Source organism: Fukomys damarensis, unplaced genomic scaffold, assembly GCF_012274545.1.
Source record: "Fukomys damarensis isolate Sample0158 unplaced genomic scaffold, DMR_v1.0_HiC HiC_scaffold_21, whole genome shotgun sequence".
In the NCBI taxonomy this organism is placed as follows: domain Eukaryota; kingdom Metazoa; phylum Chordata; class Mammalia; order Rodentia; family Bathyergidae; genus Fukomys; species Fukomys damarensis.
The window spans coordinates 38,104,834-38,129,174 of record NW_022900933.1 but is presented as its reverse complement, the minus strand read 5'-3'; the positions used below and the strand labels follow the sequence as shown (position 1 = coordinate 38,129,174).

At 45.9% G+C, this 24,341-nt stretch overlaps 1 protein-coding gene across 2 annotated transcripts in view; it reads right to left on the bottom strand.

Annotated features, from left to right (window-relative positions):
- Window positions 1-24,341, bottom strand: part of Wdr25 (WD repeat domain 25) — a 123,609-nt gene that overhangs the window by 10,747 nt on the left and 88,521 nt on the right. The window lies entirely within an intron of this gene.

The following is a 24,341-nucleotide window of genomic DNA, read 5'->3' as shown; positions in this document are numbered from 1 at the left end:
GCTGCTTCAGTTCCACCAGGCAAAGCCTAAAAGCAAACCTCAAAGAGAAAGCTTCCAAGCGATACAATTGCATCCAAGGAAAAGATCTCAAGAATATGTAAAGCAGCCACAAAAGTATTGAGCACCACAAGTAAAATTCACAATGTCTGGCATCCCTCAAAAGTCATCAGACATGATCCAGGTATGAAGACTCATACCTGCAGACCTGAGCTCTTCGGGAGGCTGAGGCAGGGGTACTGCAAGTTCAAGGCCAGCCTGGACAACTTACTGAGACCGTGTCTCAAAACAAAACACACAATCTGGGAATGTAGCTCAGTAGCAGCAACATTCAACCTCAACACAGACAAGACCCTAGGTTGCATCCCCGGCACCACAATAAAAAAAAATTATCAGACCTCGAAAGAAATAGGAAGACACCTCCCGTCATGAAGAAAATCAGAAAGAGACCCCTGGTGATGCAGGTGATGGAATGAACACAGGACAACAAAACAGCTATAACTGCGCAGTGTGACCAAGAAGCAAGAGAGAAGCAAAGACAATATCAGTGGAAGGTCTTTCTGAGAGACCCAAGCCAGACAGGTAGCAGTGAAAGAAAACAACATCTGCTAACCACAGAAGATTAGAAACTGCAGAGGAGGTGACTGGTAACCACAAGGAGGAGGACACTGCCACTAAGCTGAGGAACAAATCCAAAACCCTGACAGAGTGAAGTCAGAAAAGGGCAGCAAGACTGAGGAAAAACAAAATCAAAGAAATAATTGAAATAATTGTTTTTAATTTCAGTTAAACAGTAAACCCACAGATTTTAAAAAAATTAAACAACGTATAAGACACAGTGAAAACTACACCAAGGCACATTATTTAGACTGCTTGGAACCTATAACAAAAAAAAAAAAAACTAAACTAAAAGACAGGAAAATTACATACAGAGGACAAGACCAGCAGCCAGCTCCGAACAAGGCAAGCTAGAGAAAGTGAACGACACACTTAAGGTAGAAGGGAAAAGCAATGCCCAGCCTAAATCCTTCACCCACTCAGTGTAAATGTCTTTTAGATAAAGACATTTTTTCCAAACAAAAGCTGATATAATTTATAACTAGCAGACCAAAATACATGGCATGTTTAAAGAAAGTCCTTACAGCACAAAGAAAATTACAGCAAATCGGAATTTACACACACTCAAATGAAAAGCAATAAAATAGTATTTATTCAAGAAAATACACAATGCTTTTTATTATCAAAATAGTTTTTCAATAGCTATTTCCAGCAAAAATAATGGTATATTATGGGGACTGCAGCATATGGAGAAGTAAAATGTGTAGAAGGGGAGGAACTGAAAATCTGTAGATTGCTGTAAGGTTCTTCTAGAAGAACAGATACGATATTACTCGAAGGTAAATGACCATTAAAAACCCACAGTGCAAAGCCACAGATAATAAAGTAACAAAAAACGATAAGATGAAATCATTAAAAGACTAAATTAATCCAGGAGAGGAAAGGGAAGGTGAAAGAGACATGGAACAAATAGTACACAACAGCAAGATGACAGGTCTCAGACAACCACACCCATAATCCCATTCAATTAAAACCGGGTAAATTCCCTGGAGTCCCAAGGAGGCGCCTTAGATAGGATTCAATTGAGAAAGCAAAGACCCAGCTAGAGGCTACCTCAAAGAAACCAACTATCAATACAGACACAAGTAGGTGAAAGGAGAAGAATGAACCATGGTCCTAACAACCAGGGAATGCGCATGTGAAGACCAGGCAAGGTAGGCTTCAGTGCACAGGGCATTGGAGAGGAGAGTCCTCTATTGAGGATGGGAGAGTTCATTCTATGAAGAGATCACAGCAAGCCAAAGCGTTTGTGCAGCTAACAGCGACACCCAGAACAAGTGCGGGAAAACTAATAGAACTAAAAGAGGGAATGGATCCACTCACACTCACAAATTTCAACCAGCTCGTTTTTAGTTCCCGCTGCCATAACAAAATAGTGTGGGCGGGATGACTGATAAATAATAGAAATGCATTTCTCATGGTTCTGGAGGCTGGGAAAGCTGAGATCAAGGCGGCAGCAGCCTGAGGGGACTTGCACCTGCTTGCTGTCCTCGAGAAGAGGCACAGAGACAAAGGCGCCTTCTAAGGACACTAATCCCACTCAGAAGGGCACAGCCATCGAGACCCCATCACCTCCCACTGCTGCTTCATCATCTCATGGCTTAAGCTCTAATGCTGGGATCTGGGGAGAGCATGACACTGGAGCCATAGGACAGCTGCTCTTCTATGACAGACAGAAAAACCAGAAAGGGTCCAGAAGAGTTCAGCAATGCTTTAGCCAGCCTGATACATCAACATAATGGGTGCTTACAAACCACCACATACAACAACACAGTGTACTCAATGCACATAAAACATTTATCACGACAGACCATTCCCCAGAGCATATGTATCAATGAATTTAAAAGGATCCAAATATACAATGTAATCTCACCACTCGGAAGGCTGAGGCAGGAGGATCGCCATGAGTTTGGGGCCATCCTGGGATACATAGTGAGTTCAAGACCAGTCTGAACTACATAATGAGACCCTGCCTCAAAAAACAAAACAAAATCCCCAAATCAAATACACAATATATATTCTTTTCTTGTTTTGTTGTTGTTGTTGTTGTTGTTGTTTTGGTACCAGGGATCGAACCTTGAGCTTGCAAGGCAGGCGGTTGAACCACTGAGGTAAATCCCTGGCCCTACAATATATATTCTAATGCCCACTATGGAATTATATTAAAAATAACAAAGATATTTGGAAAGTGTTCAAGCATTTGGAATCTACATAGAACACTTCTAAATAATCCATGGATTAAGAATCAATCAAAAAGAAAATTAGAAAGTATTTTGAGCTGAATGAGAATAAAAACACAATACAGTGGACCCTCAAATTACAATTGGCCTGACACTCGGACAAATCAAGTTAATGGGAGAGTCATCTGTCTCTTGTTATCTATAGCATGTATCCAGGTAAACATCCAGAACTCGGCTGTATTGACTTACACTTAACTCGAGTTACAACCAGTTACAACCTCAGGAAATGATCGAGTTCATAAGTCAAGGGTCTACTGTACAACACCAGCTGCGGGGGTACAGCTGTGACGCCAAGAGGAAAATGAACAGCAATGAGCAACCAGCCAAAGTGTGAAAGTCTCAGGACAATGACCTCCACTTCCACTGAAACAAACCAGAAAAAGAAGATAAGCTAAGCTCCACATTTAAGTGGAAGAAAGGAAATAATTAAAATAGGGGGTGGGGGAAATGCCAGAAAAAAAACAAAATCTAGTACTTTTAAAAGATTGGGGTTTTTTTTGTTTTTTTTGTTTGTTTGTTTGTTTGTTTGTTTTTGGTACCAGGGATTGAACTCAGGTCCTTGCGCTTGCAAGGCAGGCCACCGAACCACTGAGCTAAATCCCCGGCCCAACTTTTAAAAGATTAATAAAATTCATAAAATCCTTTAGCTGGACTGGCCAGGGAGGAAAATAGAAAAGACACATCCCCCAATACCAGGAATGCACAGAATGAGTTGCAATCACTAATTATACATATACCCAAAGTAATACTATAAAACAACTTTATGCTGAACAATTAATCAACTCTGGTGATACAGAGAAATTTCTTTCCATTCCTTTGCTATCCTCTTTCCCCCCGAGTAATGTGGATGGAGCTCAGGGCCTCACATGCTAGGCAAGCATTCTATCACTGAGCTGCATCCTAAGCCCTGCAAGAATTTCTTGAAAGACAAAAACTACCAAGTGTCACACAAAGATAAGCAGAAAATGGAAACACTCCTTTATTAACTAAATAAACTTTATTTAAAGTTTAAAACTTTCACACATACACACAAAAGAATTCAGGCCTAGATGGCTTCACTGGTAGATTCTAGAAAATATTTAAGGAAGAAATGGTATCACTTGCACACAAACTCTTTCAGAAAATCGATGAGAGAGAAACACATCCCAATTCATTCCACAACACATGATTTTCTGAGGTCTAAACCCATACAAAAATTTTATGGGAAAAATTCTGACCAATAACCCTCATGAACACAGATGCAAAAACTGCTAAGATAATTTTAGCTGACAGAATCTCAAATTATAAAAATGGGGTATCACGATCAAGGGGGCCTAACTCAGAAATGCAAGGTAGTTCTAATATTTGAAAAACCAGGGCCACAGATTTAGCTCAGTGGTTCCACTGCCTGCCTTGCAAGCCCAAGGACCCAAGTTTGATCCCCAATACCCAAAAATTTTATAATAATAATAATATTTGAAAATCCAATATTTGACATAATTGACAAAATGTACCATCTGAACATAATAAGAACAAAAATCATACGATCACCTCAACAGAAGCAAAAAAGGCATATGACAGAATTCAACATTCACTCATGATTTAATAAATAAACAAAGCTCTCAGCAAGCCAGCTGGGCACATGCCCCTAACCCAAGGTAGTTAAGAGGCTGATGCAGGAAGATCCTAAGTTTGAGGCCAGCCTGGGAAAATCAAAAGGGCTCAGGATGTAGTTTAGTGTTCCCTGGGTTCAGTCTCCAATTCCAATAAAAACAATAAGTAAATTCTCTTGGCAAACTTGGAGTAAATGAGGGTCCTCAAACTCACACAGACAATAACAGGTCATGTCGCGTGTCAGTGTGAAAGAGAATGGATGCTTCTCCTCTATAATCAGAAAAAAAGGTAAGGATGTCCACTCACTACTTCTAGGCAACATTGTTCTGGTGGTTTGAGCCAGTACAATAAGAAAAACAGGGAAGAAAACAAAAAAATGGAAACAAAGTCTTTGTAAATAGGGAAGGGTGGAGGGAGTGAAGGGAGGGCAGGGGCATGGGGAAAAGATCTGTCATGCAAAGGTACAAGATCTGAACAATAAATGTAACTGTACTGTATACTTAAAAAGTACCAATAAACTCAATAAGAACAAAATCTATGAATGCGAAAGTTTATCCATCACTAAGACCTCAATACCAATCAAGAAATTATAAGGAAATAAAGAATGTATAGCACAAAAGAAAGAAAAACAGGGAGGAGCCCAGCATGGTGGCACACACCTGCAATCCAAGTATGCGGAAGGCTGAGGCAAGAGGATCGCCACAAGTTCAAGGCCAGCCTGAACTGCAAGAATAAAATAAAATAAAATTTAAAAAGGAAAGAAAGGAGATGGACAGACGAAGAAATGGCATCCAGACTGTAAAAGAATCACAACCACCTTTATTCACAGATAACGTGATCATGTATGTAAAAATCTAACAGAATCTACAAAGAAGCAACCAGAAATAAGGAGTCTGGCAGAGTTACAGAACGCAAGATAAATATTCAAATGTCTATTCTTTAGATTGCTATATACCAAAATGACAACCGGAAACTGAAATTTTAAAATGCTACTTACAATAGCACCGACAGTATAAATACACAGAAATGGCTCTGACCAGGAAAGGTGACAGACTTGTACTGTGAACACTATAAAACATTAGTGATACAAATTAAAGATTAAAATAAATGGAGAAGTTCATTATGCTTGTAGATCAGAAGACTCAAATTGTTAAGAGAGCAATTTTCAAATTACAGACTAGCTACAATATCATTCAAAGTTCAAGTAGGTTTTTGTTTTGCTGTGTTTTTAGAAATTGGCAAAGTGATTGTAAAATTGAAATGTGAATACAAAAAAGACTAGATTACCCAAAACAACTTTGCAAAAGGACAAAATTGAAAGACACTAGCTGATTTCAAGACTCATTATAAGATTGCAGTAATAAACACAACAGTATATAGACAAAGAAACTAGCAGAATGGAAGAGAAAATACAAAAATAGACCTACACGTATTTACCAATTGATTTTTCACAGAGGTATAAGGAATAGACGTTTTCAACAAATGTTGAAGAGTACCAAACACCCTGTCAAAAAATAGAAAATGCCACCTGCAGCTTGCACCACGCAACAATTACCACTAATTGGCTCACCCTTTAATAGGAAGCCCCAAACTATGCGATTCCTAGCAGTAAACAGAGGGGCACAGATGCTCCTGCAGGTGATGGGCACGCGACTTACGTTGATTGCAGTGACAGTTTCACGGAGACAGTGGGCCCTTGACTTAAGAACCCAACTCATTCCCGAGGGCTAGTTGCAACTCAAGTTGGTCAGTGAAGGCTCAGGCTCCTCTGCACAGCCTTCAGAGTCCCTCTCCTGCACACAGGCAGACCTCAGTGTCCTCAGAGAGACGCTGGCCCAGGATTCCTCAATCAAGCCCACACAGGAGAGGATGCTGTCCTGTCCCTTCCAGTGCTCTTTCAGGCTTAAATCTGTACCTGAGACCATCTGCAACCACAAGCACACCTGAGCATTTGGGTCATAACTCAAGACTTTGTAAGTTAAAGCTAAAATTCTGGTTGTAACCCAAGCTGTTTGTATGCCAGGCGAGTTGTAATTCGAGGCTCCACTGTATATGCCTATTTAATTATACTCCCCAAAAGCATAAAGGAAAAGGGCAGTACTGCAAGAATGAAAGCAAGACGGAGATTTTTCTGATAAACAAAAACTGAGAGGATTCACCCGCCTCGATCCTGTTCTACCAGAGATGTGTGGGTGGAGAAGTCACGGTGCCACGTGGGCTGACAGCAAGCAATGAGGGTCCCACAGCCACTAAAAGACAAGAAGCAACCAGAACAACTATGGGGCAACAGACTTGATAATTCAGGTAACAGAAAAATCCCTGCAAAGGAAAAAAGGATAGAAAAACCACTGAAAAAGAAATAGAAGGTCTGACAAGCCCTACATACACTTGTAAATCTTTTGTGATTAATCGTCTTCCTACAAAGACAACTGGTGGCTAGACAGCATACTGGTGCATTTTATCAAGCATGAAGAAGAAGAACACCAATCCCACACAGGTAGGAAATCCAAGTATAGGACATTCTCAATTCACTTTTTTGAGGACAATATTCACTTCACATCAAAACCAAAGAAACCAAGGACTAAAGACTAACAATCCTTATAGGTATAAAACAGTTACATCATTAGCCATTGCAAACTAAACCATATATAAAAAGAATAAACATCATGACTGAGTCAGGACTGTCCCAGAAATGCATGGCTGAGCATAGTTTAATAACATAATTGAACATACTAACAGAATATAGGAAAAATGTAGATGCAGTAAAAATCATTTTGACAAAATTCAACACCAATATATAATAAATATGTTCAGAAAACTAAGAATAAGGGGCCGGGGATTTAGCTCAGTGGTTCCACTGCCTACCTCGCAAGCACAAGGTCCCAAGTTTGATCCCCGGTACCAAAAGAAAAAGAAAACTAAGAATATAAGGTAACACTCTTAACCTGACTTTAAGAGTAAATACTTAATTGTACAAGTCTGACTTCTTTCCCCGTACGTAAGAATCAACACACGGATATCCACTCTCACTCCTATTAAACGCTGTGCTGGAGGTTCTGGCCATTGTAATACAACAAGAAAAAGAAATAGCTGCACACATATCTGAAAGAAGTTATACAACCATTATTAGTCACAGACAACATGATTACATAAATTGAAATTCCTAGGTAGTCTATGAAAACTCAGAGGTAAATTTAATAAAACTTGTGTGATACATAGTACAAGGAAGTTATTATGTCTATATACTAGCAACGAGAAATTGGAAAATGAAATAAAAATAAAATTCCACTCACATTAGTGTCCAGAAACACTAAACTCTAAGTAGTAAGTATGACAATATATAAAACATCTAAAGGCAAGGATCCGAGAAATGCTGGTGAGAGAAACTAAAAATCTACATAGACAGATGTACTGTCACCATGGGTCACAAGAGCAGACAGAATTAAGATGTCTTTTCTCCCAACACCGACCTTCAGGTTGGAAATTATCCCAGTTAAACTGTCAGCTGGCTTTTTTTGTAGAAGACGGTTGACTGGCAAATCTAAGTGGGAAAGTCAAGAACTAAAAGTAGCTAGAATACTCTTGAAAAGGAAAAGCAAAACTACAGGGCTTATATTTCCCAGCTTTAAGAATTATAAAGCTACTGAAAATATGTACTATACTAACCACTTTTTAAAAATAATAATAAAGGTACAGTGACCAAGAGAGAGCACAAATGACAGACCACTCACCAAAACAGGATAGAACCAGAAAGAGGGCCCACTTACATGGTACATTTTATTTTCACCAAAGCTGCAAAAACAATCATTGGGAAAGGACTCTTTCACAAATGGCCCTTAAAACCACTTAAAAAAAATCAACCTCACCTTCCACTGTATAGAAAAATTAAATTAAGATAAACCATCAACTTAACTGTATAAGCAGGAACTATGAAACACCTAGAAAAAAACAGAGGAGAAAATCTTTCCAGCCTTTGGGTAGAGGTAGCAGAATGTGAGAAAACAATTGCAGATGACATGAAGACTCTCAGAATTCAGTAATAATTGTAACACACTGAAATAGGCAAAGGATCTACCCATATGCTTCACACAGGTCAATGTTCGGTGGTCAGTAATTCACAAGCCAATGCTCTGCACCATCAGCAGGGAAAGACATTTAGCCACAGTCAGACAGGACAACATGCCCACTAGAATAGCTGGAATGAAACAGACTGAAAATGCCCAGTGCTGGTTAGCACTCGAGGCAACTGAAACCCTGCATCCTCCTACTGGAAAGAGAAATGGTCCACCCACTTGGGAAATCACTTAGCAACTTATTACAAGTTTAAACGTACACCCAGGATACTACTTAGAAATTCTCCCACTTACCCCATGAAATGAAATCTATATCTACACCAAGACTTGTCGGTGAATGTTCACAGGAGCCTTACTCATAATAGCCTTAAACTGGAGACAATCCCAAATGTCCATCAGAGGTAATCAAGTAATGAAACTGAATTATCGATACAGCAGATGGGCTCAGTGGTCACAAGAGGGTTAAGACAGCAGCCCCCACTATCTGGAGGATGTGGTCCAACATCCACAGTGTTGTCTGGTACAGAGAACAGGACCAAACCCTCTATATACTGGTTGTTCCCATTCACACACACAGTATTGGTCCATTTTCCATTACTATGACAGAATGTCTGAGGCCAGCTAACATATAAAGAAAGGAGGTTTATTTGACTCACTGATTGGAGGTCCAAGAGTATGACTCCAACATATTCTCAGCTATGGTGGGAGCCCCTTTGGCTAAAGTGTATCACAGTAGATGGCATCATGGCAGGAGTAGGTACAAGAGGAACCACACAGTAATACCGGAAGCCAGTGAGTAACCTGGAGCCACGCTTCCTGTTTTTAACAACTCACTCTCAAGTCCAGCATTAAACCCTTCCTAGGGCAATGCCCCCAGCTCCCACTAGGCCCCACTTCTCAACCACAAGAACCACATTTACAGTGCACAAATCCTCAAGGGACAAACTACATCTAAACCATTGTGCAGCACACACCTACAATACAGTGTCATTTATAAATCAGAGCATGAGATCAGCAACAACAACTAATAATAAAATAGAATATCTTAATATGCCATAATAAAATGTGACTATGTCTCTCTCAAAATAGCTTACTATACTATAAAGCGTAGCAACCTAAGCATATGATTTTTTTTTCTTTCCTTATTAAGAACTTTTACCTTTTCACATAAAGGAAGAACTTTACAGCTTCTCTTTGGCAGACCTGCCTGAACTACCAGCATCACTATTCCTACACTTGAGGCCATAGAGTAAAATAACAGCTCCTTGAACACAAGTAGTGTGGTAACACAAAAGTTAATCTAATACCCAAGACAGCTGCCAAGTAACTATCAGGAGGGTCATGCATACACAGTTGATATGCTGGGCGAAGGGACTGTGCACATCCCACTGGATAGAGGCGGGCAGTGCAACTGCTCGTTGCACTATTCAGAACAGAGGCAGTAGAAAGCTCATGAATCAATGACTTCTGGGATTTTCCACTTAATACTCTGGAGCCACGACTGACAGTGGGCATCTGGGGCCATGGAAAGTGAGTAGACGGATCAGGGGGACCACAGTACACATTACACCTCAGATGAGCATCAAAAACTGATACAGGAGCAAAACACAAGCCTGAGGCAGCTTGTGGGCAGCAACAGTATTAGGGACTGCTCAGGACGAAGCCATCAATGAGGTCTACAGGAACAGAGGGATGTGTGAAATGACACCAAGGGGATTAGATGCAATCAGGAAAATAAAGAACAAGCAACTGATTTACTGCCCAATAAATAAGTTCGAAAGGAGACAAAGGAGAGAAATCTATAGATTAACCAAGACTTAAGAGGCTTATCAGTCAAATGTTTGGATTGTGATTTGAATATGGCAACTATTTAAAGCAAATTATGGGGCAACCAGGGAAATTTGAACACAAATCTGATGTCGATAGTATTAAGGAATTACCACTACATTGTTAGAAGGGATAATGGTATTAGAAGCATTTCCAAATCTTTACCTTGTAAAGAAACAAAAGTATTGATAAATGAAATGACAGGATGTCTGAGAGTTGCTCCAAAATAACCCAGTGGTGAGGTGGCAGTGGTGGGGAGATGGGTGGGATTACAGGTGAAACAAAGTTCCTAACAGTGGAATCAGAATGCTGGGTGCACAGGAAGTTCATTAAACACTCACACTACTTTGGTATATATTTAAATTTTTCAATAACAAAGTTTCTTTAAAGTGCTCTGTGGGGAGGAATTAGCTCTGCAAATGTTCATTCTTTCTCCCATCAGCTGGGCCTGAAATAACAGGCAGAGCAGGGACTGGCTGAACTCAAGCAGGGTGTACAGAGCGGACGCAACAGAAACAGCAGTACAGCTGTGGCAACATTTGTCTGTCCCGCTCTGCCCAGAGCCCTCTTCCCAGGCCGGGGCTGACGCTGCATTGTATAAGTGAAACCCTGGAGCTCGGCAATTTTCCTACCTAGGTGCCAGTGGTTTCTATAGAAACCACCAGAGAAATGATATTTCCGAGCGCACAGAGCGTCTCGCTGGCCTCCACCGGCTTTGTTCACACTCACCCATCAGCATCTGGGAGGCAGCCTATCAAAGCGGCCCTCGCGGCTCACTTTTAAAATAGGTACAGCTCATTATAAGGCACCTGCTCTCAAATGTTGCCAAGGAAACAGAGGCCCCCCAGACACCCCTCTCTAAATTCATTAGCATTTAACACTCCTTAATGAGGCTTAAAGATGGCGCAGTTTAATGGCCATATGCTGGGGTAGGACACGGCCCTCACGGCTGGAGGGACTGATGAGCCGCCACAGCTCCCAGAGGACCAGCCGAAGGCGATGGCAAGAGGGGCCTGGGCATCCCCCGGGAGGTGGCCCATGTCTCCAGCCCTTCCCCGAGGCGCTGAGCCCTGGGTCACAACCTGAACCCGAGCGGGGTGAGGCCCTGCCCTGGCCAGCTCAGACCACCAGGCTGCCCTCCCTCCGAACCACACACTCTGGGGACACCTTGCTGTGCACACCTTACTGTTCCCCTCAGTGTCACGCCCTGCTGAGCCTACGTGTCTTTTACCTTTCTCATGCCTAAAATATCCCAGCTTTACTCACTACCTGGAAGACTCTTACGCATCCTTTAAAACCCTCTACCGTCCCAGCTTTCCAAACATGCCACTCAGAATCGCCAGTGGGCCTCCACAGCAGCTCCCACCTCACTGCACCCTAACTGTCCACACCGTTGCCCCTCAGACAGGCCTCATCATCCTCCCCCTCGGGAGGTGTCCGAGCCCCCAAAGAGGGAATCTCAAGGGACAGCTCAGGACATCGGTAGGACTGGGGTCAGCCACGGAGAGGAGCCCGCACAACACAGCAGCAGCACCTCAGGAGGGGGCGGACGCCCGGCAGGGGCCCAGGGCAGTGCCTTCCGGCTCAGGCCAGGCTCGGCTGCATATGGCGGGCTTCCAGGGCAGCCTTCCTTCCGGGTGAGCACCAGAAATGGCTTTCCCAGGAGGGACAAGCACCCTGAGAGGGCAGCGCCACATGCCAGGAGGAACAGTTGCGCTCTCCCTGAGCAACCCCAGGACAGCCTGATGCCTTGGCCCCACCCACAGCCTGGAGCTGCTCCAGGCCACAGGGGACACAATAAAGCAGCCAACATCACTCCTGCCCTGGGAGTCCGGGATGCCCAGGGGTCCTGAGCCCCTCACTGGCCTTGTCCAGGAAGGCAGGTACTGGCCAGTGTCCCACGTGGGAAGACCCTCACGCTGCTCTAGGGCACCTGGGGCTGGGGTTCCATGACCCCTAAGTGCCTGTTTTTGGTTCCTGCCCTGCATTCTGAGCTCCCGCACTTATTCAGCAATAATTAATTCAGTTTTCTCTTTTAAAAATTAATCAAGGACACGAGAGCATGTCTCTCTGGGCTCCAGATCGGCCTGAGATGCCCATGTCTCGGCACGGGGTCAGGATGTCTTCTGGTGAGAGTGCTAGCACTGACCTGTCGGGCAGAGGTGCAGCCTTGCATGGAGGAGATGCACCCCACTCAGCCTTGGCTCAGTGCCAGTCACCACCAGCCTGCAGAGAGCAGACTGTGCTGTGACCACTGTTGGGAGCAAGCCAGGAGGGTGAGCGGCACAATGGAGTACCCATGCTGTCCGGGGCACCACATGAGGTCCCCACCTGGTCCCTACAGCCACCCGGGAAGTCCAGATGGCCAGGGCCACTGCAGGAGGGGCCCATTGGGCTTCAGAGAGTGCAGGGTCCTACCCGGAACTGCTGAGGCAGCCACAGGCACTGCCACGGCCACACACATCAGCAGTTCCACACGGCCCGATCCTCCTGCGCCTACCCAGGCCAGGCGGCCCAGTGAGAGGCACAGAGTAGCTGCTCAGTTAGCACTTGCTGAGCCTGGAGCGCAGCCGAACAAACCCACAGAGAAACCAACCATCACGGTGGAGACTGTGAAATTTTAAATGACGGAAACAGGACGTGAGGGAAGGAAGAAAGGCAGAAATAGACAATTACACGTGTATCTATGTTGCTGATCCGCTCAACTGAAAAATTGGTTCTCCTCACTTTACAATGGAGCCAGGCATTAAAACTGGGTTCTAACAATGAGGCGCACCACTCCCCGGCAGCCTGGTTCTGAGGAGCCTCAGCAGGCTGCTGGCTCTCCCTCAGTAACCCCAAAGCTGCAGAAGCAATGGGGAGATGTGTGCATGACGGAAGGGGTGGGCCCCATACTCCTCACCCCAAAATACCTGACCCCACCCAGCCACTTGGCTCTCTGGGCCCCAAGGAGGGGGTCCATTTCTCTGAGGAACCGAAGCAGGCTACTTGGGGGTGCCCTTGGGAGGACCGCCAGGGATGCTCTGTGCCCAGGACCCTCTGGGCAACAGCACCCTGCCCCAGCCTCGTGCCCTGCAAAGCCTGGGCTGCTGGAAGAAAGAGCCCCGGAAGGAGGAGACAGCCAGGCCTGCCTGGCTCTCAGACCACGGAGATAGGCAGCGGGAAGAGTGAGGTAGCCACCCCTCACCCCAGGACACCAGCATCCCCACAGCCACGCTGATGGGCATGTGTGGAACCCCGTCAGGGCACAGAAGCCAGGCCAGAACCTCTGATAAGCACAGGGCCAGCAGGACACAGGTCCCACTTCCTGCGCCTCTGCCCCCGGGGCTCCAGCCCGCCCCTCAGCCTGCACCTCCCCTCCCCTGTGAAGGAAGGGTGCTGACAGAGGCCCCCGGGGATCTGAGCACCCTCTCAGAAGCCAGCGAGCAGTGGTCCCCAGAACCTCAAGCCCACACGAGCCCTTTGATCAACCCAACATCTAGGAAATTAGATGTCTGCTGCGATGCTGTAATAAAGAAGGCACTAGAAATATCATAAATAATCAATAATAAAGGACTGGTTAAATACACTGTGGCATATGGATAATTATTAAAAATTATAGCATCCAAAACCTTTCTAACAATATGGGAAATGCTAATGATATAATATTAAGCTGGGGGAAAATTATATAAAAATCTAAATATATATGCATTCAAACACTGGAATAACAGATACCAACTGTTAGCGGTGGCCAGGGCCAGGCTGAAATTCATAGGTTATTTCCTCTTCCTAGCCTTCTGCCATCCAGGCAGCTGAAAGAGTGTTTACTGATTTTATAGTCACAATGAAGTCATGGGGGGCACTTGGGTCTCCAGGGCCCTTTTGTGCGCCTACCCCTGAACCTTCCTTGCACCCCAAGCCCTGAGCAGACCCCACCACAGGCTTCTCATTAGATATTGGTCCCTCCTGCACCACATACAGCCAGAATGGGAAGGGACAGGGCTGCTGCCAGGACAGACAGCACCCTACAAGGTGGCAGCCACCCCATACAAGGGCAGAGGGTGAATTCCAGCCCCAACTCCCCCACCTCAGCCAGATATCTGTGTGCAGTATCCAACCTGCATGACCTCACATGTCAGCCCCAGAAGAGGAAAGCACAGGGCTTAGGGGCAGCGTACTCCTCCAGGTGCCACGCAGGGCTGTGGCTCAGGCCAGCAACAGCGCAATAAGGGTGCTGCTCCCCAGCAGGAAGCACTTCCTGCAGCCTGGGAGCCAGAGCAATGTCCCCATATGGCAGGCGCCCAGCAAGTGTTTAATGATCAAATGAACGAGGTGAAGCAGATAACCAGATCTTTTCATAAAAATATTAAGTCAAAGCTGTAATGGAAAGCAGAGAAATCTGCTTGATGCCGGGGCATGCAGCAGATGGGGAAAGATGTCCAACCTCTCCTTTCCACCCTGAACGTGGCACAGTGAGTGGACTGCTTGGCGTGGCTAATCATGGCATGCACCACGCGGCTTCTCCCAGCCTGCAGGCCAGCCCTGCCAGGACACACCACCCAGTCTCTGCAGGTGTGAGAAGGGCTGTGGCTGCCAGAAGAGGTGCCCATGACAGGGGCACAGGCCTGGGCTGCCCACGCTCTGCCGCCTGCACCGAGGTCCTGGGCCGGTTCATGGAGGTTGGTGCCATCTTTCATTCAAGACTAGCTGAGCGAGCAACTCACCAGGCTGGAAAAGACCACAGCCCTCCCATCCCAGTGGGGGCGGGCAAGTCTCCAGACAGGGACAGGCCAGGGAGGGCCCAGGAGCTGCAGGGGGTGGGGTGGGAAAACACTGCCCTGGGGAGGGGACATCAGTGGAGACCTTAAGTCACGTGCATCTGGCCGAAGGGGTAGAGAGGGGTAGAGATCGAGGCTAAGAAGAAAGTATGCTCAGACCAACCTGAGCCGAGCCAGGATAAGCTCACTGAAGCACTCCAGCACTCTCTCCATGGATCCCCATGAAAACGAGACCAAATACACAAAGAGCTTCCAAGGACTCTGAAAGTGAACAGAGCTCTGGCCGGGAGAGGGACAAAAGCCTGCAGAAGTGAGCAGTACAGAGGTGCCTGTCTTTCTCTCCTTCCTTTTCACTTTTCTTATTTCCTCCGTGAGCACTAGTCTCAGATCAGGACCCAGATGGACCTGCAGGGGCAGCTTCCAAGGATACAAAGAAAGAAGTGAAAAGAACCAAAAGAGAAACACATACACTCACAATTACAGTGGGGGCTGTCCACAGTCCTCCCTCGACAACCACAAGGACACGCAAGGATGACCGTGTGGTCACCTAGGGGACAGGCACCCAGTGGCAATGGGCACCTTCTTCCCAAGAGCGCACGGATGGCCCCATTGAGTTTAGTATGTTCTGGACAATAAAACCTACCTCAAATCGTAAAACTGAAGCCAGACAAGCAACATATGCTTGGGGTTGAAACTGAATGAGGGCTTAATAACACAAAGCCATCTGGAAAATCCCTACATATTTGAAAATTAAACAGTGTCCTTCTAAACCCATGTATCAGCCAAAAAGATGAACAGAGAGTCTGAGACACACCTACGTATCGGAGAAGTTGAAATAAATGGGGGGGGGACTCAATTAAAATTAAAACAGCCCATCAATGTCTGTAAGATGCAGACAAAGCAGTCCTCAGAGGAAAATGTGTAACGTGAAATTGTTTATATTAAAAAAGAAGACCTCAAGTTAATATCCTAACTTGGCTTCTTCAGAAATTAGACAATACTCCAAAATAAAACACATCCAAACAAAAACTATAAGTGAGCCAGGTATTTAGCTCAGTGGTGTCGCCGCCTGCCTCGCAAGCACAAGGTCCCAGGTTTAATCCCTGGTACCAAAAAAAAAAAAAATTTGTAAGTGAACATTCATAACAGCATTGTTCAAAACAACCAAAGAGCAGAGACAATACAAGCATCCATCTGGTGGTGAATGGACAAATAAAACAGTATTTGAGCACGAGATAGCGTGGCCATAAAGTGGGAGACTTCAAGTTAGCAGTCCGCATGTGAGGCACTGAGAAATCAACACTGCTGTCTGGATGCTGTAAAGACTGGAGAGCTTTTCCTAGACCTGTGAAAGAAGTAAGGCCACGGGCAAACCCCTGCCCTGGAACTGGGGCACAGAGCACAAAGCCACCACTGACAAGAGAAACACCTACCACAACCAGTGCCAGGGAAATGGAGTTGTGACGGATGGCAGTGAAAGCTCATTGGAGAAAAAAAGGGGGACTGAGCATCAGGGGCCTCAGAATATTCCAGGAACCTCACCTCCAGGAGCTCTACCAGCTGTCACAGTGAAGACTGGCGAGGTCCTCTCATGTTTCTGGCAGAAGAAAGAGAAAAGGAACCAGGGCAACTAGTAGAAAGTTTTTTAAAGTAGCATAATTGATATGCTAAGGGAGGGGAGAAAATTGAGTCATATAAAATGCTCAGTTAAAATTATCAGAGGGGGCCCAGTATGGCACACACCTGTAGTCCCAGCACTCGGGAGGCTGAGGCAAGAGAATTGCTACAAGTTCAAGGCCGGCTTGGGCTACATAGTGAGTTCAAGGCCAGCCTCGACTACATGGCAATATGCTGACTGAAGAAAAAATTAAAATAAAATAACTCGGTTGGGGGTGTGGTTCAGTGGTAGAGTGCTTGCTGAGCATACATTAAGGTCCTAGGTTTAATGTTGAATCCTTAGCACAAAAAAAGAGTGAGGGACAAAAATAGGAACAAATAGAAAAGAACGAAAAAAAAAAAAGAAACAAAGAACAAATGTTACAAATACAAAATAGTAACAAATATGATGGACATTAAGCCAACTATATTAATAATTATCTTGACTTAAATGCACCAATTAAAGCATAGAGACTGTCAGAGTAAGTGAAAAACAGCACCTAAATATACACAGTATTCCTGAGAGCTACTATAAATGCAAAGATGGATGGAGGGAGGGGGTGGGAAGGGGATGAGAAAGGAATGAAGATGTGTGATGTACAGGTACCAACTCCACACAAGGGACATAAACGTCTACAATAAACATGGGCTCACAGATAAACAAAAATTTTAAGAATAATGGGAAAATAAATGGATGGAGAAAGATGTGTTGAAAGAAAGCAGAAATAGCTACCTTAATTTGAGACAAAACTGAGCTCAAGGCAAGGGAAGCTATCAGGAATTAAGAAAGTATCACACAGCTAAGTCCTGGGCGCAGCCTGTGTGCCCATCCACAGACTGGACAGAAAAAGTGTGGTATCTACATGACGGAATACAAAATGACACATCTGAGACAGGTACAGGAGAATGGGTGCACGTGGAGAACAGAATGTTGTGTGAAATAAACCAGACACACAAGCTTAAGTGCCACAGGGTATCTCTCATCTGAGCGAGGCAAAGCAGAAATAAAGAAAATGGTAAGGGACGGATGGAAGGAGACAAGGGGACAGAGTCCCTGCAACAGGGAAGTGGACCAAGGAATGAGGGAGAGGGGTGAGGAGGAGGGGAAGGGGAAAGAAGATGCACCACATACAGGAGCCCAATTAATGTACACACTGTGCCATACATGGGGAACCGGTGGGGGAGCCTTAAAAACAGAAAGCATCGCGCTGTAATCTGTACACACAACCACACCCCCACGTGACTGCAAACTGCAGAACTGCAAACATGCACAAATGAGATTAAAAATTTTTTAAAAGAGGGCTATTACATAATGATGAAGGGATCAATTCTCTAAGAATATATGACACTATACGTCTTAACAAGAAAACATCAAAACACACGAGGCAAAGAACCCACAGAGCAGCAAGGAAATCGGGTAACCTGTTGTTGTATCTGGAGACTTGAATATGTTTCCATCAGAAATGAAGAGATTCAGCAGGCAGAAAATCTGTAGGGACACAGCTAAGCCCAACACCACCACCCATCACGCGGGCATAACCACACACCACTGCCACCCACCGACCGCTTTATCCAAGTAACAGAGCACACTTTCCTGTTGAGTTACATGGTGCTTTCTCCATGACAGACAGGTCTCGGGCCCTAAAGCTCACACCTTAGCAAGGGTCAAAGAGCAGAAATCCCACAAGGCTCAGATCACAACAGAACCAAACTAGAAGTTAGTAACAGCCCAACAGCCGGAAAACCCCTAAATACATGAAGACTAAAGGACACACTCCTAAAAAACACCACAGCAGAGGGAGAAATCTCAAGAGAAAGTTTAGAATAGTTTGAATTAAATAAAAATGGAAATACAGTTTACCAGTATTTGTGGGACGCAGTAAAAACAGTGTTCACAGGGACATTTAAAGCATCAAATGCTTTCATAAGAAAAGATGAAAGATCTGAAATAAATAATCTAAGCTTCCCACCTTGGGAAACTTAAAACAGAAGAGCAAATTAAATCAAGGCGAGGGAAGAAGGAAGAGGAGGAAAAGGAGGAGGAGGAGAGGAAGAAGAAATAATATAAAATTAGAGCAGAAATCAATATAATTGAGAATAAGAAACTAATGGAGAAAAATCAATGGAAAAAAAAAAGCTGATTCTTTGTTAAAATCAAGAGAATCGATTATGTCAGTAGCCAAGCTAACTAAGAAACAAAGATAGGACACAAATCAGTAACATGAGAGATGAGAGAGGAGACCTCACTGTGGCTAAATGGCCATTAAAAGAGTAGCAAAGGAATAATATGGATATTACACCCACAGATTTGAAAATTTAGATTAAAAGGACTGATCCTTTGAGACACAAATCCAAGGCCAAGGTGGTGTGGTCCACACCTGTAAGAGGCCGAGGCAGGACAATCACTGCAAATTTGAGGCTAGCCTGGGCTACATAGTGAGTTCAAGGCCAGCCTGAACTACACAGCAAGACCCAGGCTCAAAAAACAAAAAGAAAAGAAAAGAGAATGAAAGATACTGTATGATTCCATTTATACAACATATGTCCATAATAAACAAATCTATGAAGATGGAAAGTGGATTAGAGATTAGAGGTTGCTAGGGGATCAGGGGTTGCTAAGGGCATAAGGTTTCTTTCTGAAGTGGCACTAATGTTCTAAACTGACTGTGGTGATCTCTGCATTCCTTTGGGAACCTACCAAAAACTAATGAATGGTGTATTTCAAATGATTGGATTGCGTGGTATGTGAATAAACGTGTTATCCAAAAACACACAGTAACTATTTAAAACTTATTTTAAGACAAAAAAAATGACTTGGGCATCAAGCCCAATATTTTTTTTTTGGACACTATTAGCTATGGCAAATCTAAAATCAGTTTTCAAGTAAAAGAACTGTGAAACAATATTTTTTTAATTAAAAATTTAAAAACCTCAAGAAAAGCAGCATTCAGTGTAGCACAGACTAAGTCAGTGGCAGACTGTACCGTGCAGGGCTCCTCCGTTAAATTCACACAAACGCTATTTACAGCGTCGTGACAGGGTTAGACCTTGTGCAGACAAAGTCCCTGCAAGGACTGGACTCTCTCTATCCCTGGGCCACAAGACAAAGCCGGGGGTGGGGCGGGGGGCCCTCATCAAATGTTTGCAACATAAAGCAATGTGCTCTTCCTGTGTCCGGGAGAGGGAGACTTTAGAACTCGACCTGGGTGCGGAATGAACGATCTCAAGAACCTTCGAGAGTCTTTGAGACTTGAGCCCACTGCCCCCCAGCTGTGCGCTTGCAGCGAGGGGCAGCCCCTGAGCCCGGGTGCCCTGAAGGGAGAGACAGGGCTCCCAGCGGCGCCCCCACGTGGCAGTGGGTGGTCAGCGCCGAATGCAAATGAGTCCAGAGGCTGGGCGCCGGCCCACTCCGCAGAGCACATGGGTGTCTTGGCACTGCCGGAGTTCTCAGAGCGCCCTCTCCCTCCCCGCTAATCTAGCTCCCTTAGCCTTCTGGTCTCAGAGACTTAAAAAGTTTACTCTGCAGCAAAGCTTAGTCGGAACTGTACAAAGTACAAGAAGTCCAAATGAAAAGGCGTTTTAATATAAAACAGATGAAAGAGACAAATGGGGAGCAATCAAAACCTCGTTAGGGCAAATAAGCAACCTGCCTACAGTGCCACAGAAACAGACTGCACTTGGAGCCAGGTAGGCGAAGCTGAGCCTTCCAGGCAGCTGAGATCAGGGGTGCAGACCCCAAGGGTGCCCGCGCCCATGGTGCAGACGCGAAAAGGCACTCGGGACCCTCACCTGGGCAACCAGCCCTGTGGCTGTCGGCTGGCACATGCTGGACTCACCTGGAGTCTTCACCAGGGGGGCAGGACAGGCCTGCCCAGGGAGGCTCTGACCAGGGCTGAGGCCAGGCCAGCTCCTCTGCGTCTGCTCCTGCCCAGGGAACAGGCCCCACGTGTGGGGGGGGGACACACACTCACAGTCAGGGCCCACAACAAGCAGGTTAATGAATTGTGCTCTGTTCTACTTCAATGGGGTAGGTTAATTACTTGGGGTTTTTTAAATTGGTCTTGATTAGAGCTATTAGTCATTCTCACAAATTTTTCTCCCCAGGGCCTACTATGCATTCAGCACTGTGCTGGGTGGTAGGAGGACACCAGGGAAGGAGCCAAAATCTCTGTCCCAGGGAGGGGGGGGTCACAGTCCACCAGGACAGGACAGCTGTGGGCAAGCAAGGGCCTGTGGTCACCTCCGGGGAGGACAATTGTCTGGAATCTCACACAGGGTCTGGGCTGAAGCGCCAGAAGGTCAAGAAACCAACTTGAGATCCGGACATCAAGATGTCCCTCTCAACACTTTTTAGAAAGAAAAGATGTAAAACAAGCATGTAATATTGATGATTCGTGTCAGAGCAACTCCAGGGTGTTCGGGAGCAAGCAAGCCACCCATCAGAGGCAGTTTTACTGCAAGGCTCCTGGGGTGCATGTGGGGGAGCGGAGGCTTCAGAGGTCCAGCAGGGGGCTGGAAGCAATGGCAGCTGCCAGTCTCCAGGGCAGAGCAGGAGGCAGACATCAAAATCACACTGGGCTCCCTGCCACAGGGTATCAACCCCACAGCTGGGGAGGGAGAGGAACTGGGGCACAGTGCAGGTTCCCCAGCTCCTGGAGCCAGCGTCCTAGATTTCCAGGGCTGCTCCAGTTTGCAGGGCCCGACTTGCCCCCACTCAGAGGTATCCACTGAGGCCGGGGTTCCACAACTCTGACTTGTGGGGAGGGTGATTTGCTGAACACAAAATGTGACTTTTAAGCCTTCATGTGAGCTTTCTTAACAAATGTGATTCGCCATCCAAGGCAGGTGGACTGCTTTATTACCTACACTAACTTTTGGCCCAGAAGTGAAGTTGAAGTTGGCCACCATGGACATTCTCCAGGATGGGGATGCTGGTGGGCCCCCGGGGGCGGGGTCCATGTCCCAACCTTCCATCCACCCTGCAGCTCCAGGCTGTGCTGGGCACAGTCAGTGTGGATGGAGGAGCTCACAGGCAGAAAGGTGCTTGGGGGCTGTCGCATGGCTGAGGTGGGTCACAGACAGTGATGTCCCCGGAGGATGAAGGCCAAGGGAGCCCACAGCAGATAGGAAGAGGCTCCTAGGTGCAGAGCCCTCCCAGCCCGGCCTTCTCCAAGAAGAGCCCACGCAGATTTCCCTCATGGCTCCAAGCCTGCGAGAAAGGCAGGGTCTCCCTGACACCCAGAACTGCTGAGACAGAACCTGCATGCTAGCGAGAGCCCATGTGCTTTCCTACATCATGTGAGTTGGAGAACTGGCTGTAGAGATGACCTGGTAGCACCCTGAGCCATTGCAGTGGGGAAGCCACACAGGTTTGCCTGTGGTTTTCACCTCAGATCACCCAGCTGTGCCAGTGGGAGAAGAAGGACACAAGCCCACTCTCCTGGAGCTCAGCCCACTGAGCTGGGGATGGGGTGGGTGAGTCTGGAGAGAGGGGCCCCACAACACCAGAAAAATCGGGCCGCAGACAGACATCCTGGCTGCCAGCCAACAGACACCCAAGTCCAAGCGTGCCTCCAGGAGGAAGCAGGCGCAAAGCCCACTGGCAACAGTGCTGGGCCAGCTGTGAGAAAGCGTGCTTAGCTGGCTCTCTCAGAACACACCCCACTGACCTACTAGAAATGAAGTCAGGCCCTGTACAGTGATGAGATGCGCTCCTCTCATCAAACTTGAGGCAGAGATCAGCCAGGAGAAGAAGAAAGGGGAGCCAAGCAGCCCATTTGCTGTAATGAATTGGGCTGGGCTGGAGAAGACCAGAATCTGACATTCGTCATCTGGCTAAGTCCAAGGAATCATAAAATCTCATGACTTGGATATAGCTTAAAAGTCATCTCTTTCAACAACTCATCAGACCCTGAATCCCAAGATCCCAGTGAGGGGCTGTGTGGCCTCTGCAGCCGTCCTGCAGGGTGGGGACCCACTAGCCTCTGTCCTGTTGGCAGAAAGCTACTCCTTGCCATGAAAACATTGGCTTGCTTTGGCTCAGCAATTAGAGTTCTTGGATTCAAGCTTAAGGAAGTAAGTCCCAAATATGGAAAAAGCTAGCTGCACAAAGATGTGTCTTCTAGTGGAATATACAATACAATAAACTTGATTTGCTTGGAGATTATAAGAAGAGAGAAGGGATTTAGACACCCCAGTGACAAGCAGTTCCCTGCCATCTAGAAAAGTCAGTGCCTGAGCACAGTTTCTGCAGGGAGCCTTGAATAGGGTAAGGTGCAGGGGCACCCACCATGTCAGCCAGCAGGATGACAGAGGGTCCCATGCCACGGCCACCCAGACTGTATTTTTGGCTTTGCAGGCCATGTGGTCTCAACTCTGCCACCACAGTGTGAAAGCAACTACAGATGGTACATAAAGGAATGAGTTCTAATAAAACTTTATTGACAAAACAGGTGGCAAGCTAGATTTCGCTTTAGGCTGCAATTTGCTGACCCTTGAGGTCTACTTTCACATATATGAGTTTTAAAAGCCAAAAAAAAAAAAAAAAAAAAAAAAGGTTTTGGACTCTCCTACTTGTCAAGCAAGATGAGATATCGCACACACAAAAAAAAAAATACAATGCATGTTTGAACTTTTTAAAATGTATTACTGTAAAGGGCACATTGCCATTAATCCTCCTCACTTTGGACAACTTCTCCCACTGCTGTTGCTGCTTTCTGAAGCCTCATTCATGAGTGACTTTCTGAGGTGTGATCAAAACTGCCGTGAATGGTGCTGCCAAGCGCCGTCCGATGGAAAGATGGCCCGCAGAAACAACAGAGGACCTCTTCCTCCTGATCCGCTAGATAGGACACCATGCAACTTCCAGCTCTTCGCCTAAACCAAAGGCGACGAAAGGGAAAAGGGAAATGTTCTGAATGGATTCAGGACATCGAGGAGGCTATTACAGTGTACTAAAGACACTCAGGAAACAGCCCTCCAGAGCATCCTCAGAAAGTGCCAAGAGGGATGGGATGAGTGTGTTCAAGTGAGAAGGGCATTCAGAGTAGGATTCACAGCAAGGCATCTCTTTTTTTGGTACCGGGAACTGAACTCAGGTCTTTGCGCTTGCAAGGCAGGCCACCGAACCACTGAGCTAAATCCCCGGCCCAAGGCATCTCTTTTAAAAGTAAACATTCACTGTATATTTTTATAATACATATAGGGAACTAGTTTAAGAAGTTAAAGAAGTTGGAGTCATTCTATCCACAGTGATCTACACAAAATCCAAAAGCGTGTATAAGAGTAAGCCCAAACCATTTTTTACTAAAAAAAAAAGAAACCACGGGGGTAAAGAACAATGAAAGAAATTTATCACAGTGTCCCCAGTTGTTTCCCTTTGACTGGCTGAACCACGCCTCCCCTCTGTCTTTCCCTGAATTTCCCAGTTCTGCTGTATGAGTACAGGTGACAGGTACAGCACACGCCTCTCCCAGGGGAGCCGGAGGGGAAGCTCTCCTCCCCCTCTCCTTCCCTGGCCTCCCTTCCCAGTCTTCTGTAAACTCAGGCCCGCGGCCTCCTGCTCCCTCTACAGGGCGCTC